An 8,592-nucleotide genomic window follows, 5' to 3' on the forward strand; every position below is an offset into this window, starting at 1 on the left:
GGATTAATATTGTGGTCAAGTCTATATCTTTTACTTCAAGTAATAGTTCAGCTGTATTTGATGTATGGGGTATTTATAATGTGTTCATGTCTGACTAGCAGTTTTCATCTAACTTTACCACATTTTCCTAGTTCATTGTTCGACATAGTTTCCATTGTTATTTCTGTGTATCACTTTGATCAATAGGTCAACTTTATTTGGGAAATGTCTATCTTAAAGGGCTCATCTGACCTTGACCTCAATCTCATGTTTAATTAGTCCCTTACGTTTTCATGGTGATGGTTGTTTCTCAGATGCTATAATCAATAGGTCAACAATATTTGGTGTATGGATTGATTACAAGGTGTGAACATATTTCTGATCAGGTTCATCTGACTGACCTCTTTTTATTAGTGATGTGAAGTTGTCGTGGTTATTGTAAAAGAAGATTGGTATAATTGCCAATGAAACTCTCCACACTTTTTGGACACTTGTGCAATGGAAAGGATCAATTATATACGGTGTTTGGAATGATTGACCAGTAAAACAGTAAGATGAGATCCGCAAATAAGTTGTCCGTCCACTCCTTGCTAGAGTTTTGGGCCAAAAAATATTTTTGAAGAAAATTTGATCAGCTTTAGATGACATAAAAAATGAGGGGTTTGAATTATATTCCAATCACTGCTGGAAAGATGTCACTTCAGATTGCACATCGATTCAGGTGAGCTACAAGGGCTCTATTGAACCTTATGTTTGACTGAACTGCACTTTATACTTGGTTAGTTCAAACACAGTAATAAGGTTCTGGATTCTAGTATGACGCTGACCTTGAGTGTTGACTGCTGTATTTTTGAGACCACGTAGGTGATATATTTTGTGGATGAAATATAAAAAAATATATGCTTTTCTGATGTATGTGAAGTTAGCAGCCGGTTCGTTATTCGTTATTCGATATTCAATATCCAATCGGCTGCTAGCAGCCGGTTTGATATTCAAAATTTAGTGAAAAAAATTATAAGAAAATTAAATACTTGATAACATAAAAAGCATGATTTTCATATTTAAAAAGACTGATAAAATACGTAGGAAATCGTTAAATGACCTTTTCAAGCTGTCGTAATTTCTCGTCGTAATTTCTCGTTGTCCTCGAATATAAACCCTTTTTCATGTTACATATTTGTCTATATGTAATATAGAGTTTTGTCAATAAAACGACTTCAAAGATGTACTTTTGTGTATAATATTTCTTAAGACAAAAAGAAAAACCCATAACTCTAGAAATATTTATAACTATAAATAGAAATATATATGAAAAGCCAAAACAACAAAAACAAATCATTCAAAGACAAAGGGCACAGGGTAATGGTGAGAGCCCCCTGATCTCTCAATCTTTCTAATATTTGACAGACATTTAGTCAATAGGTTGATACACACGTGACTAAAAGGAATTTGGGTACACTTCCTGTCTTCTATGTTTACGGAGCGCCCAAAGTGCCAGTTGGATATTCAAAATATATAGCGAAAACCTACCCGAGACCGCTTAAATGAGGTTGAGACCCCCCGGTTCTTTCAATGTCCATAAAATTCAACCAAATCATTGACTCTGTATATATAAAGGTTGTATTAGATGGATTTACCAGAATAACGTCATCTTCCATATCTACGGAGGGCTAAGATTGTCACTTTTCAGTCGAAAAATGTCAAAATTTTAGGACAAAGGGCACAGGGTAATGGTGAGAGCCCCCTGATCTCTCAATCTTTCTAATATTTGACAGACATTTAGTCAATAGGTTGATACACACGTGACTAAAAGGAATTTGGGTACACTTCCTGTCTTCTATGTTTACGGAGCGCCCAAAGTGCCAGTTGGATATTCAAAATATATAGCGAAAACCTACCCGAGACCGCTTAAATGAGGTTGAGACCCCCCGGTTCTTTCAATGTCCATAAAATTCAACCAAATCATTGACTCTGTATATATAAAGGTTGTATTAGATGGATTTACCAGAATAACGTCATCTTCCATATCTACGGAGGGCTAAGATTGTCACTTTTCAGTCGAAAAATGTCAAAATTTTAGGACAAAGGGCACAGGGTAATGGTGAGAGCCCCCTGATCTCTCAATCTTTCTAATATTTGACAGACATTTAGTCAATAGGTTGATACACACGTGACTAAAAGGAATTTGGGTACACTTCCTGTCTTCTATGTTTACGGAGCGCCCAAAGTGCCAGTTGGATATTCAAAATATATAGCGAAAACCTACCCGAGACCGCTTAAATGAGGTTGAGACCCCCCGGTTCTTTCAATGTCCATAAAATTCAACCAAATCATTGACTCTGTATATATAAAGGTTGTATTAGATGGATTTACCAGAATAACGTCATCTTCCATATCTACGGAGGGCTAAGATTGTCACTTTTCAGTCGAAAAATGTCAAAATTTTAGGACAAAGGGCACAGGGTAATGGTGAGAGCCCCCTGATCTCTCAATCTTTCTAATATTTGACAGACATTTAGTCAATAGGTTGATACACACGTGACTAAAAGGAATTTGGGTACACTTCCTGTCTTCTATGTTTACGGAGCGCCCAAAGTGCCAGTTGGATATTCAAAATATATAGCGAAAACCTACCCGAGACCGCTTAAATGAGGTTGAGACCCCCCGGTTCTTTCAATGTCCATAAAATTCAACCAAATCATTGACTCTGTATATATAAAGGTTGTATTAGATGGATTTACCAGAATAACGTCATCTTCCATATCTACGGAGGGCTAAGATTGTCACTTTTCAGTCGAAAAATGTCAAAATTTTAGGACAAAGGGCACAGGGTAATGGTGAGAGCCCCCTGATCTCTCAATCTTTCTAATATTTGACAGACATTTAGTCAATAGGTTGATACACACGTGACTAAAAGGAATTTGGGTACACTTCCTGTCTTCTATGTTTACGGAGCGCCCAAAGTGCCAGTTGGATATTCAAAATATATAGCGAAAACCTACCCGAGACCGCTTAAATGAGGTTGAGACCCCCCGGTTCTTTCAATGTCCATAAAATTCAACCAAATCATTGACTCTGTATATATAAAGGTTGTATTAGATGGATTTACCAGAATAACGTCATCTTCCATATCTACGGAGGGCTAAGATTGTCACTTTTCAGTCGAAAAATGTCAAAATTTTAGGACAAAGGGCACAGGGTAATGGTGAGAGCCCCCTGATCTCTCAATCTTTCTAATATTTGACAGACATTTAGTCAATAGGTTGATACACACGTGACTAAAAGGAATTTGGGTACACTTCCTGTCTTCTATGTTTACGGAGCGCCCAAAGTGCCAGTTGGATATTCAAAATATATAGCGAAAACCTACCCGAGACCGCTTAAATGAGGTTGAGACCCCCCGGTTCTTTCAATGTCCATAAAATTCAACCAAATCATTGACTCTGTATATATAAAGGTTGTATTAGATGGATTTACCAGAATAACGTCATCTTCCATATCTACGGAGGGCTAAGATTGTCACTTTTCAGTCGAAAAATGTCAAAATTTTAGGACAAAGGGCACAGGGTAATGGTGAGAGCCCCCTGATCTCTCAATCTTTCTAATATTTGACAGACATTTAGTCAATAGGTTGATACACACGTGACTAAAAGGAATTTGGGTACACTTCCTGTCTTCTATGTTTACGGAGCGCCCAAAGTGCCAGTTGGATATTCAAAATATATAGCGAAAACCTACCCGAGACCGCTTAAATGAGGTTGAGACCCCCCGGTTCTTTCAATGTCCATAAAATTCAACCAAATCATTGACTCTGTATATATAAAGGTTGTATTAGATGGATTTACCAGAATAACGTCATCTTCCATATCTACGGAGGGCTAAGATTGTCACTTTTCAGTCGAAAAATGTCAAAATTTTAGGACAAAGGGCACAGGGTAATGGTGAGAGCCCCCTGATCTCTCAATCTTTCTAATATTTGACAGACATTTAGTCAATAGGTTGATACACACGTGACTAAAAGGAATTTGGGTACACTTCCTGTCTTCTATGTTTACGGAGCGCCCAAAGTGCCAGTTGGATATTCAAAATATATAGCGAAAACCTACCCGAGACCGCTTAAATGAGGTTGAGACCCCCCGGTTCTTTCAATGTCCATAAAATTCAACCAAATCATTGACTCTGTATATATAAAGGTTGTATTAGATGGATTTACCAGAATAACGTCATCTTCCATATCTACGGAGGGCTAAGATTGTCACTTTTCAGTCGAAAAATGTCAAAATTTTAGGACAAAGGGCACAGGGTAATGGTGAGAGCCCCCTGATCTCTCAATCTTTCTAATATTTGACAGACATTTAGTCAATAGGTTGATACACACGTGACTAAAAGGAATTTGGGTACACTTCCTGTCTTCTATGTTTACGGAGCGCCCAAAGTGCCAGTTGGATATTCAAAATATATAGCGAAAACCTACCCGAGACCGCTTAAATGAGGTTGAGACCCCCCGGTTCTTTCAATGTCCATAAAATTCAACCAAATCATTGACTCTGTATATATAAAGGTTGTATTAGATGGATTTACCAGAATAACGTCATCTTCCATATCTACGGAGGGCTAAGATTGTCACTTTTCAGTCGAAAAATGTCAAAATTTTAGGACAAAGGGCACAGGGTAATGGTGAGAGCCCCCTGATCTCTCAATCTTTCTAATATTTGACAGACATTTAGTCAATAGGTTGATACACACGTGACTAAAAGGAATTTGGGTACACTTCCTGTCTTCTATGTTTACGGAGCGCCCAAAGTGCCAGTTGGATATTCAAAATATATAGCGAAAACCTACCCGAGACCGCTTAAATGAGGTTGAGACCCCCCGGTTCTTTCAATGTCCATAAAATTCAACCAAATCATTGACTCTGTATATATAAAGGTTGTATTAGATGGATTTACCAGAATAACGTCATCTTCCATATCTACGGAGGGCTAAGATTGTCACTTTTCAGTCGAAAAATGTCAAAATTTTAGGACAAAGGGCACAGGGTAATGGTGAGAGCCCCCTGATCTCTCAATCTTTCTAATATTTGACAGACATTTAGTCAATAGGTTGATACACACGTGACTAAAAGGAATTTGGGTACACTTCCTGTCTTCTATGTTTACGGAGCGCCCAAAGTGCCAGTTGGATATTCAAAATATATAGCGAAAACCTACCCGAGACCGCTTAAATGAGGTTGAGACCCCCCGGTTCTTTCAATGTCCATAAAATTCAACCAAATCATTGACTCTGTATATATAAAGGTTGTATTAGATGGATTTACCAGAATAACGTCATCTTCCATATCTACGGAGGGCTAAGATTGTCACTTTTCAGTCGAAAAATGTCAAAATTTTAGGACAAAGGGCACAGGGTAATGGTGAGAGCCCCCTGATCTCTCAATCTTTCTAATATTTGACAGACATTTAGTCAATAGGTTGATACACACGTGACTAAAAGGAATTTGGGTACACTTCCTGTCTTCTATGTTTACGGAGCGCCCAAAGTGCCAGTTGGATATTCAAAATATATAGCGAAAACCTACCCGAGACCGCTTAAATGAGGTTGAGACCCCCCGGTTCTTTCAATGTCCATAAAATTCAACCAAATCATTGACTCTGTATATATAAAGGTTGTATTAGATGGATTTACCAGAATAACGTCATCTTCCATATCTACGGAGGGCTAAGATTGTCACTTTTCAGTCGAAAAATGTCAAAATTTTAGGACAAAGGGCACAGGGTAATGGTGAGAGCCCCCTGATCTCTCAATCTTTCTAATATTTGACAGACATTTAGTCAATAGGTTGATACACACGTGACTAAAAGGAATTTGGGTACACTTCCTGTCTTCTATGTTTACGGAGCGCCCAAAGTGCCAGTTGGATATTCAAAATATATAGCGAAAACCTACCCGAGACCGCTTAAATGAGGTTGAGACCCCCCGGTTCTTTCAATGTCCATAAAATTCAACCAAATCATTGACTCTGTATATATAAAGGTTGTATTAGATGGATTTACCAGAATAACGTCATCTTCCATATCTACGGAGGGCTAAGATTGTCACTTTTCAGTCGAAAAATGTCAAAATTTTAGGACAAAGGGCACAGGGTAATGGTGAGAGCCCCCTGATCTCTCAATCTTTCTAATATTTGACAGACATTTAGTCAATAGGTTGATACACACGTGACTAAAAGGAATTTGGGTACACTTCCTGTCTTCTATGTTTACGGAGCGCCCAAAGTGCCAGTTGGATATTCAAAATATATAGCGAAAACCTACCCGAGACCGCTTAAATGAGGTTGAGACCCCCCGGTTCTTTCAATGTCCATAAAATTCAACCAAATCATTGACTCTGTATATATAAAGGTTGTATTAGATGGATTTACCAGAATAACGTCATCTTCCATATCTACGGAGGGCTAAGATTGTCACTTTTCAGTCGAAAAATGTCAAAATTTTAGGACAAAGGGCACAGGGTAATGGTGAGAGCCCCCTGATCTCTCAATCTTTCTAATATTTGACAGACATTTAGTCAATAGGTTGATACACACGTGACTAAAAGGAATTTGGGTACACTTCCTGTCTTCTATGTTTACGGAGCGCCCAAAGTGCCAGTTGGATATTCAAAATATATAGCGAAAACCTACCCGAGACCGCTTAAATGAGGTTGAGACCCCCCGGTTCTTTCAATGTCCATAAAATTCAACCAAATCATTGACTCTGTATATATAAAGGTTGTATTAGATGGATTTACCAGAATAACGTCATCTTCCATATCTACGGAGGGCTAAGATTGTCACTTTTCAGTCGAAAAATGTCAAAATTTTAGGACAAAGGGCACAGGGTAATGGTGAGAGCCCCCTGATCTCTCAATCTTTCTAATATTTGACAGACATTTAGTCAATAGGTTGATACACACGTGACTAAAAGGAATTTGGGTACACTTCCTGTCTTCTATGTTTACGGAGCGCCCAAAGTGCCAGTTGGATATTCAAAATATATAGCGAAAACCTACCCGAGACCGCTTAAATGAGGTTGAGACCCCCCGGTTCTTTCAATGTCCATAAAATTCAACCAAATCATTGACTCTGTATATATAAAGGTTGTATTAGATGGATTTACCAGAATAACGTCATCTTCCATATCTACGGAGGGCTAAGATTGTCACTTTTCAGTCGAAAAATGTCAAAATTTTAGGACAAAGGGCACAGGGTAATGGTGAGAGCCCCCTGATCTCTCAATCTTTCTAATATTTGACAGACATTTAGTCAATAGGTTGATACACACGTGACTAAAAGGAATTTGGGTACACTTCCTGTCTTCTATGTTTACGGAGCGCCCAAAGTGCCAGTTGGATATTCAAAATATATAGCGAAAACCTACCCGAGACCGCTTAAATGAGGTTGAGACCCCCCGGTTCTTTCAATGTCCATAAAATTCAACCAAATCATTGACTCTGTATATATAAAGGTTGTATTAGATGGATTTACCAGAATAACGTCATCTTCCATATCTACGGAGGGCTAAGATTGTCACTTTTCAGTCGAAAAATGTCAAAATTTTAGGACAAAGGGCACAGGGTAATGGTGAGAGCCCCCTGATCTCTCAATCTTTCTAATATTTGACAGACATTTAGTCAATAGGTTGATACACACGTGACTAAAAGGAATTTGGGTACACTTCCTGTCTTCTATGTTTACGGAGCGCCCAAAGTGCCAGTTGGATATTCAAAATATATAGCGAAAACCTACCCGAGACCGCTTAAATGAGGTTGAGACCCCCCGGTTCTTTCAATGTCCATAAAATTCAACCAAATCATTGACTCTGTATATATAAAGGTTGTATTAGATGGATTTACCAGAATAACGTCATCTTCCATATCTACGGAGGGCTAAGATTGTCACTTTTCAGTCGAAAAATGTCAAAATTTTAGGACAAAGGGCACAGGGTAATGGTGAGAGCCCCCTGATCTCTCAATCTTTCTAATATTTGACAGACATTTAGTCAATAGGTTGATACACACGTGACTAAAAGGAATTTGGGTACACTTCCTGTCTTCTATGTTTACGGAGCGCCCAAAGTGCCAGTTGGATATTCAAAATATATAGCGAAAACCTACCCGAGACCGCTTAAATGAGGTTGAGACCCCCCGGTTCTTTCAATGTCCATAAAATTCAACCAAATCATTGACTCTGTATATATAAAGGTTGTATTAGATGGATTTACCAGAATAACGTCATCTTCCATATCTACGGAGGGCTAAGATTGTCACTTTTCAGTCGAAAAATGTCAAAATTTTAGGACAAAGGGCACAGGGTAATGGTGAGAGCCCCCTGATCTCTCAATCTTTCTAATATTTGACAGACATTTAGTCAATAGGTTGATACACACGTGACTAAAAGGAATTTGGGTACACTTCCTGTCTTCTATGTTTACGGAGCGCCCAAAGTGCCAGTTGGATATTCAAAATATATAGCGAAAACCTACCCGAGACCGCTTAAATGAGGTTGAGACCCCCCGGTTCTTTCAATGTCCATAAAATTCAACCAAATCATTGACTCTGTATATATAAAGGTTG

The sequence above is a fragment of the Mytilus trossulus genome, chromosome 2 (genome assembly GCF_036588685.1).
Source record: "Mytilus trossulus isolate FHL-02 chromosome 2, PNRI_Mtr1.1.1.hap1, whole genome shotgun sequence".
Lineage (NCBI taxonomy): Eukaryota > Metazoa > Mollusca > Bivalvia > Mytilida > Mytilidae > Mytilus > Mytilus trossulus.